Here is an 8,657-nt window from a genome sequence, read left to right as displayed (position 1 = left end):
TTTAGAGACAGGATAATGGAGACAAAGAAGTGATCTCCTCAGTGAACCAACAGACCAGCTAGAAAAAAAATATTTTTTTTGCAATTGGACCATACTGTCTCTTAGAATAAAGCCCCTAGAGAAACAACTATGTGATCTTAGTGTAGACACAATCGTTCAGCTTCTAAGATTTTCAATCACATAAATCCCCAAGACCTGTATTTGATCAAATGATATAATGTATGATAAAGGTTTTCAGATTGTCTCCCCTAGGAAAGGAACCACATTGAAGGGAACAAAGTGTGGGTATGCGTGGGGAAGTTGGAAGGGTTATAATTCCACTCCTCATTAAATCAGAGCAAATCTACTTTCTTATTTTCTTTCATATTGCGTGTCCATGTAGTACTGCATTTCAAGAAAAAGTGTGTTCCTTTTTTAAAAGTTTGCAAATCACTCATGTAAATGAAAATGTTTTGCAAACTGTAAGGTACCATGCAAATACAGATGCAGATTTTTCTACTATATACACACGAGAATAAAGTCTGCTCATTAGTGGAGACAGGCAAACTAACATTTATTGAATGTCCATTTTACAGATAAGAAAAATGAAGTAAATGCACATATCTAGCAATATCTGAGAATGACTAATACTAAAGCCTGTGCTTTTTCTTCTTCATCAGTTTCTCTAAACTTTTAGCCAATGTGTGTGTTCCCCTTCACAAAATTCAGCACCACAATACCTTTTCTAAAACACTCTGGGAGTCGCGGCAAAAGTTAAGGTTGGTCATTTTGGCTTTTATCATTGTTAATAGTATTATCACACCATAGGGGAAGAAAAATAATTTTCCCTCTACCCTTCTGAGTTCTTACCTGAGACCCTGTAATAAAAGACTGATTAATAAGAAAAAAAACAAACAGAAGGTTATTAACATACCTCATGGAAAATAAATGAGTAACACCCCTAGGTGGCTTGGAGTTCAGTCACCTTAAATACCATCTTAACAGGAAGGGAAAAGGGGTATGTCGGTCTCTGAGGGGAGAGTAAATGATTTTTAGAGAAGATAAAAATCTTAGAAGAACAGGTGGGCGGTATGACAGTTTATGAAGAAGTTCGTCTGGGTGTGGAGTTAACTTCTAGTCTCCTCTCTTGTGACAAGTCATTATTCCCTGGTTGATGGAACTCCTAGGAGGGGATCAATGACAATCGAGCTCCTTTCGGAGGATCTGTCTTTAGGCAGATAAGTTCAAGGAAAGCCTCTTCCTGCATTAGCTGTTTTTCAAGTAACTACAGCTCAAATTAATGAATATACCAAAGTGGTATATTTTGGGGAAGCATGTCCTAAACTCTTACAGTCATATTTTGGGGCGGCATATTCTGCAACCTTCAATACCAACTGTCAAATACATGTGTTTAAACTATTATTAAAAGTGATTTATTATTTTCTTTTCTGAAATAATACGCGTTCACTTTTTAAAACATATCCTTGAATCCTTCAGCAGCAACCAAGTCATTCGGCTCTAGATGGTGTACATCAGCCTTAATGAGAAAGAAACAGCCAAAAGTTCTAATCGCTAAGTGTTTTATTCAGTCTGCACTGTATTTTCCTTTTCATCATGAGCAGAGCCCAAATGGATGTACCCGTTGCTTGGAGAATGATTGTCATCTTTCTCAATAATTCTGATGAGGAGTCCTATTTTTAACTCCAATCTAAAATACATTAGGGGAACCATCTAGTGTTTTGAAGTTGGCATTTAGTAGTTATACAGAACATCCCTCCTCCCTAAATTTGATTTACCATCTGTGTTCATTCTCAGTGTTCCAAAGCATCAACACAGTGTATATATTTCATTTTGCAAAGAAATAAGATTAAAAATAAAAGCTTTTAAAGCTGCCTCACACCTGATTCCCTGGTACTTGGAACAAGGAAGTTGGCTCCATGGTTACTGCCAGTTCCTTCCTGGGGATTGGGCACAGCAAGGTAACGTGGAGAACGTTGGTCCACTTGAAATAAATACATTATATATTCCAAGCCTCTCCTATAAGGAAACTGAATTAAAATGAGCTATTTTTCTACACCAAAATAAGACCAGACTTAGATATAAAAAGTGCAGGTAACAATCTTCTTAATGAAATTTCAGGAGCATTAGGAACAGCCCCCAAACATCTTCCTCTGCCTTCTGCTTTATGCTTGCTAGTTTTATAACAGCTTTATTAAGATATAACTGATGTAGCATAAACTGCTACATATATTTAATAAACTGTACAGTTCTATGATTTTCAGCATATGCACACACAAAACCATTACCACAAACAAGCTAATGAACATTTCATTACTCCCAAAAGTTTATCATGCCTCTTTGAACTCTGTCTCTCATCTTTATTCCTTCTACTCCAAGCTCTAGGTGACCACTGCTCTGCTTTCTGCTAATATAGGTTAGTTTGCATATTTTAGAATTTTATAAAAATGAAATCATATGTACTCTTGTTAGACCTCTTTCATTCAGCATAGTGATTATGAAATTCTTCCATGTTGTTACATGCATGAATATTTTCTTGCTCTTCATTGATAAGTAGTTTTCCATTGTAGAGATATGACATAATTTTATAGATATTTGTGTTGTTGTCAGTATTTTACTATTACAAATAAAGCTGCTGCAAATATACTCGTATAAGTCTTTGCATAGACACTTACTTTTCATTCTCTTAGGTAAATTCCTAGGAGTAGAATTACTAGATTGTATGGTCTGTATATGTATAATATTTTAAGAAACTGCTTATATTCCAAATAGTGATAACATCTTGCAACGTATGCAAGTTTTGACTGTTACAAATCCTCACCGACACTGATGTTTTCTGATAAAATATGAATTTATCTCTTCATTTTTCATCCCTTTACCTTTTATTTACTATTCTTGCCTTGTTGCACCAGCTAGAGCCTCCAGTAAAATATTGTATAAAAGCGGTGAGACAGGACATCCTTACCTTGTTCCTGATCTTAAAGAGAAAGCATTCACCCTTTCACTATTAAATATTAGTTAGCTGTAGATTTCCGATGATGCCCTTTAACAGAATGAAAAAAGTTCTTTCAATTTCTAGTTTCTGAGAGTTTTTATCATGAATAAATTTGGATTTTATCATATGTCTTTTTTTACCTATGAACATGATTATATGATTTTTATATTTTTAATAAACTATTTAGAGCAGTTTTAGGTTCACAGTAAAATTAAGTGGAAGATGCACAGATTTCCCATATACTTTTTATTCTGTTAATATGGTAAGTGGATTTTTAAATGTTAATCAACCTTACACTCTTGGGATATACTCCACATGATCGTGATGTATTATGCTTTTGATATACTAGCAGATTTGACTTGCTAAATTTTTTTTCATATTTTTTCTCTATAAATTCATAAGATATATTGGTCTGTAGCTTCTTTTCTTTTAATTACTTTGGTTTTAGTTTTAGGTTAATTCCGTACTCAAAGAATGAGTCAGGAATTTCTTCCTTTTCTATTTTCTAGAAGAGCTTGTTTATAATCTGAATTATTTTTTTCTTATATGTTTGGTAAAAATCACTAGCAAAATCATCTAGTCATTAATTTTTTAATAGAGATTTTTAGTTACAATTTAATTTATGTAATAAATATAAGACTATTCAGCTGATCTATTACTTCTCAAGTAAGTTTTGGTAGTTGTTGTTTTTCAAAGAATTTATCTGTTTTGGATAACATCTAATTTATTTTCATGAAGTTGTTAATAATTTCGCCTTATCATCCTTTAATATCTTTTTAATAGTGTTTTCTCTCTAGTTCCTAATATTGGTAATACGTGTTTTCTCTCTTTTTTTCCCCTGATTATTCTGACTAGAAATTTGCTTTTATTGATCTCAAAAAAATAGCTTTGGTTTCACTAATTTTTGCTATTCTTTTCTTTTTTTATCTCTCATTTATTTCTGCTCTTGATTTTATTCATTTTCTTCTGTTTATTTTGCACTTAATTTTCTCTTCTCTTTATGTTTTCTTGATATGGAATCTCAGAAGAATAATTTTTGGGTTTTCTACTTTTCTAACATAAGTAATTAATGCTGTAAATTCCTTCTAACACTTCTTTAGCTGCATCTCACAAATAATGATGTCATGTTTTCATTTTGATGCAGTTCGAAATATTTTCTGATTTCCCTTGTGATTCTTCTTTGACCTATAGGTTATTCCAAAGTATGAAGTTTTGTTTCCAAATATTAGAGCACTTTAAGATATCTTTCTGGTACCAATTTCTATTTTAGTTTCATTATGATCTGCGCACACATCTAGTGTAATTTCAATTCTTTTAAATGTGTTAAAATTTATTTTGTAGTCCAGAATATAGTCTATCTTTTTTAATGTTTTGTGTACATCTGAAAAGAATGTGTTGTCTTGTTGTTGGGTAAAGTGTTAAGACAATTATAGAAAATGTTAATTAGATCAAGTTAGTTAATGGTGTTTTTTAAAGTATTCTATTACATCCTTACTAATTTTCTGTCTACTTATCTCAATAGTTATATTGATAGAGGAGTTTTGAAATCTCCAACTACAATTGTGGAGTTATCTATTTCTCAATTCAGTTCTATTTGTTTCTGCTTCATGCATTTTGAAGCCCTGTTAGTATATAAACATTTTCACTATTTTTAAAACCCCCACCTGGTTTCATAGTCACTGAAGTGTGAATGAAACATCTGAACAGGTATTGATGAAAAATGAGGATGGGAAGAAAGCTTGACAGTTCCATGTGAGTAAACAACACCAAAAAGTAAATAAGATGAAAGAGACATTGCCTGTTTTCAATTTTTGAGAAGGGGACCATAGACAAAGGCTAATGGTTTGAGAATTTCCCACCAGGCTGTCCAGATTTAAAATACTGGAGAGCACATTTAGAGCATTAATTTATACACTTAAAAGCCACAAGACTTAGTCAGGGTGAAGAGATCATAACTTTATCATGAGTATTATAACTAGTTCAAAAATCACCTGGTTCCAAAAAGTAGCCAAGCCATTGTGATCACATGGGCTAAACAAAGAGTTAACTGAATATGTATACTTTTTCACTTTTATAGCTTTTATTTTGTCATATAGGCCTATTACTTTCTCAGAGACCAGACCAAATTTATAATAGAAATATAACAAGTTAAAAATAAAAAAAAAATTTAACAAACATCATCCTTTAAATAGGATTGCTTGTTCATCAGGAATATTAAAACACTTTTGGCTACAAAGCATAAAAATTGGCAAAGAGACTCAATAAATTCAAAGATCCCTTTTTCTTACCATCCTTTATAGAAACTCCCACTCTTCCATCTGTCTGCACTCAAACGCACAGAACAAGAAGAGATTGGAAAACCACCAATTCTATGATCCTGGCAAGACTCTTAGTAGCCCTAGATTCCAGGCTCAAAGACTAGTGTTCTTAAAGCTTGATGACATTGTAACACATTACTAGAAATTTGGGGCATAAAGAAGCTATCGTAAGTAGAAAGTCTTAGAGATATTTTTCTACAAAAATTGTTTGCTATAAAAGAAATTAGGGAAGTTTTCTTTCGATCAGCTCATTTCCGTAACGAGATGTGTATTTTCTAGGGTACATATCTCTAATAAATTTCAATCTCCCTTTTCCTCCTTCCATTCTACTTCCTATCTTTTTTTTTTTACTTTACTTTCTCCCTATCATCACTCTCCCTCTTTGTCTATATCTCTCTTTTTCCCTCTTTCTCTCCTTTATATAGAATAGTGGTTAGGAGCATGGACTCTTGATCCAACTCAACGAGTTCAAATCCTCACTTTGTCACTTTTTAATAGAGTGACTTTGGCCACTTAACTTATCTAGTTCTCTGTGCCTGTTTCCTCATCTGAAAAAATGAGGACAGTAATTGTTCTTACCTCATAAGAATATTAAGGTTAAGTAAGTTAATATGTAAAAACATTTTTACAAAGCCCTGGCACTTAGTTAAGTTCTTCCTAAGTTAGCCGCCATCGCCATCATCATCATCATCATCGTCATCATCGTCACCATCATCATGTAAGTGAAAGACATTTACTCTCCTGAAATGGTGTAAAAGACAGAAGCCCTTAATCCTTTCTGCATTGCTCTTCCACTCTGACCACTCCCAGGTGTTAGGTACAAATTTGGGGTCCTCCCGGAAAAGACACTCTCTAAGTAGCCTTAAGAGGCCAGCCAGACGGTTTCCATGAACAGAACAGAGCACAACCAGCCTGCCAAGACTATAAAAGGAGAATGAACCCAGATTTGCTGCTACCATTTTATAGCACCTTGTACAGTCGTTTTATTTCTCCGACTCTCAAACTTTCGCACCTGTGACTAAAGGAGTTTGCTTTAAAATTATCCCTTAATTCTCCCATCCTATCTCAAATCCCAAAACCTATTCCATGATCTTTATATTTCAAAACACAAAATGCACAGGGCATTAAAAAGTTTATTTTGCTTCTGTCTTGGAGTTGACAGGAAAGAGAAGACTGTCACCTTCTTGTGGATACGGTCACCTTTGTTATGAACAATCAATCTCTTGACAGTTCAGCTTCACCTACCAAAAGGGAAATGTAGCTGATAGTATTCTGGACATTTGCTGGGACAGCATGCATGATCCCTTTCATGTAGCTACCCTCCTAGCTGTGTTAGAAGAAGTATCAGGAGTTCATCACCAGAGTCAGAAAGCAAGGACATCCCTCGTATCCCTTTTTTTCTACTTCTCTTCTTCCTTTTCTATTCTCATTGCCTTTCACCTTTCGACTCCCTTTCCTCAGCAACACTTCCCACCGCTGTTGATTAGTAGGACTGAAAAGGCTACAGCCACTGTAGTAGATGAAGTCTTTCCCACCTAGACCATCTTTCTCATTTGATGGGTATGTTTCCAGTTTATATAAAGTAAATTGCACAATTTTGTACAGAGAAGTTGTATAATTTTGAAGGAAAAAAAAAAAGAAAGAGGGAAAAGCAAAGGAAGAAAGAGAGGAAAATCATTTAAAGTTCTACCACCAACATGTGGTTTATTTTCTATCATTTTTCTATGCATTGATTTTCCTAAAGAATATGATATATTTCCATTATGTAATAATACTACATTTTAAATCTGCCTTTTTCACTTAACACTATTTCTTAAGCATTTTTCATAATAGTATATGTGTATCACAAAATAAATGTATTGTATACATTTTATATCCCATAAAATCCATGTTATTACTTTACCAGTTCCCTATTATTGAAGTTAGGTTATTTTCAGTTTTTCACTCTTATCACTGGCATTGCAATGAATATCTTTGTGCATTTAGATTTTTACATACTTAGAGGTACTTATTTAGGATCTCATAAATTAAATCACTATGTATCAATATTTTTAAGCTATGTGTTTCCAAATTCTTATCCAAGACTGTACTGATTTTAATCACTTATTTGTTACTCAATCATTAATTTATCTGAGACATTTTTGTTGAACATCTACTATGTTCAGGAACTGTCTAGCTGCTGTAAATAACAATGAAAAGGCAGACTTGAAACTTCTTTTCCTTACAGTAGTCTGTAAGAGCATTCTCCCATGCCCAGGACTAACCAATCCCTTACAGAGCTGAGTATGTGACAGTAGCTGTTTAATATGCATTGAGGGTTCCTGTAGGTAAATGGTTTATAAAGTTGGTTCTATGAAACCAAAAAAGTTTACTTTTATAACAACCCTATGAGTAGGTATTATCAGATAAGGAAATGAAGTTTAGAAGCGTTGAGTGGCACACCCAAAGTTAAATTTATAATAAAGAGCATGGCTCAAACCAGGTCTATTGGCTTTCAGATCTCATTCCTTTAATCAATATACTACACTACTTCCCATTTTGCAGCTTTATGTCTTCAGGATTCACCCTTAATTTCCCATTTTTCAATGAATACTTTGTTATTGGTATATTCTTGTGCTCCTCAGCTCCTGGAATCTTCTTTCCTCTCAATTCAACTTCCATTTCATGGTTCTTCACTCCAGTCTCCTGCCAACCTCCTAAAACCTTTGCTTATTGTTCCACATTGACCAATCAACAAATCTCAACCCTGGAAACACCCAGACTAATGTTAAACTCACTCTCCAATCATTCTGGATTTCCTCCAATGCACTGAATTCATCATCTTCCCTCTCACCTCTAAATTTTTGAGCACAGTATCCCTTCTGCCCGAGTCATTCTTTTCTCTACCTTTTTGTCTAACTCTTATTCTTCATCCTTGGACTTACCAGTCACTTCCTCCAGCAAATCTCAGACCAGGCAAAGAACCTCTCCCATGTGCTACTATAGTCACCAGAACACTTATACTGACTGGTAATTTCTTGTCTAATGGTCTTCTTTCTACAGTATGAGGTCAATAGGGACAGACACCCTGGATGTCTTATTTACTGCTGTACACACCTAGCCCAGTACCTGGCAAGTGTTAGGCCTCTATGTCTAATGATAAAATGAATGAATATTCTAAAAAATGTCCCTAGGTAAAGATGCTCTACTAATGAGAATGAATAATTTCTCATACTCTATAATTTAAATGTTTCAGGTGGTTTTCTTCTTTATGGGTTTAATACTATGTAAAAGGGTATACACCTGTTTCCATTTTTTTAATCTGCAGACACACACACATATATTTACTATATATATAATTTATGTCT

Source organism: Rousettus aegyptiacus, unplaced genomic scaffold, assembly GCF_014176215.1.
Source record: "Rousettus aegyptiacus isolate mRouAeg1 unplaced genomic scaffold, mRouAeg1.p scaffold_m13_p_11, whole genome shotgun sequence".
Lineage (NCBI taxonomy): Eukaryota > Metazoa > Chordata > Mammalia > Chiroptera > Pteropodidae > Rousettus > Rousettus aegyptiacus.
This window is presented reverse-complemented; position numbering follows the sequence as displayed.